The sequence below is a fragment of the Aplysia californica genome, unplaced genomic scaffold, assembly GCF_000002075.1.
Source record: "Aplysia californica isolate F4 #8 unplaced genomic scaffold, AplCal3.0 scaffold00045, whole genome shotgun sequence".
Lineage (NCBI taxonomy): Eukaryota > Metazoa > Mollusca > Gastropoda > Aplysiida > Aplysiidae > Aplysia > Aplysia californica.
Genome location: NW_004797315.1, coordinates 1,559,110 through 1,560,249, shown reverse-complemented (window position 1 = coordinate 1,560,249; position 1,140 = coordinate 1,559,110).

Sequence of the window (1,140 nt, the reverse complement as noted above, 5' to 3'; positions counted from 1 at the left end):
GAAAGAATCAGGAGCCCAGAGGAAGAGGCAAAGCAGGTGAAGGGGTGGGGTGCAGAAAGAGGAGACGAAAGCAGACGACAGAACATTGCTGGAGAGTAGGAAAGGAGGTGAAAGGAGACACATTTAGAGAAGAAAATTTTTTGGTCGCTACCCGGATTCGAACCCGGGACCTTTGAATGAGAGGCGAACACCTTAACCTCTAGGCCGCGAGAGCCCCCCTAAGTAGGTCTACCCCTGCCCCCTTGGCATTCAATTTTGCAAGTGAGAGCTAGATGTTCAAGAAATTTATGTCTATTCAGGTGTCCCAAAAACTGCATTTGTCTTTTCCTGAATGTTTATATCAGTAAGCGTCCCACATGAGCTTCATCAAGCACTGTCTCATTTGATTTCTTTTCTTTCCAAGATATTCTCAGCAGTCGCCTAAGAGACCACATTTCTGTTGCTTCTATTTTACTTTCACTGTCTTTAGTGATTGTCCAGCATTCACATCCATATAGAAGGGTTGACCATACATAGCATTTCAGAACTTTCATTTTGATAGTCACTGAGATGTTTTTTTGGTAGGCCTTAATGGCGCCTCTCGTCGCCAAGATGGCCCCTTCTTCGAGTGTATGAGGTATCAAACTGATCCGTTTTCTAATTCGAAGTAATGCTTACATTATGATTTTTTAAATTTTTGCTTTGTTTTGGTTCTTTATAGCTGTGAGTGTTACAACTATTTTTTAAAGGCCATCAGTAGATCTCTTAGCATAGACTTACTCAAGTAAAGGAACAGAACAATAAGTGTAATGTATTACGCGTAACAGAGCAAAACACAATTATTATAATAACCCCCCCCCCCGACCCCTCCCAACCCTTCAAAAATAACGCAAAAAATTCATGACCAATCAGTTTGAAATAGAAAAAATAACATAACACGTTTAACGTGACTGTAAGCTTCGGTGTGGCACAAAATGAGTGCAAAATATCTCAACGACCCTCTATTTTCTGAGTAATCGTCAAGTCAATCAAACTTAAGGTACGCTCATGCATGTTTTACTTTTTACTCTTGTCGTTTTGTCTAAGAATTGGAAAACCAATAAAGTAGAAAAATAAAGCTGAGCAACCTATTCCAAAATAAGATGGAGAGTTCCTGATGTA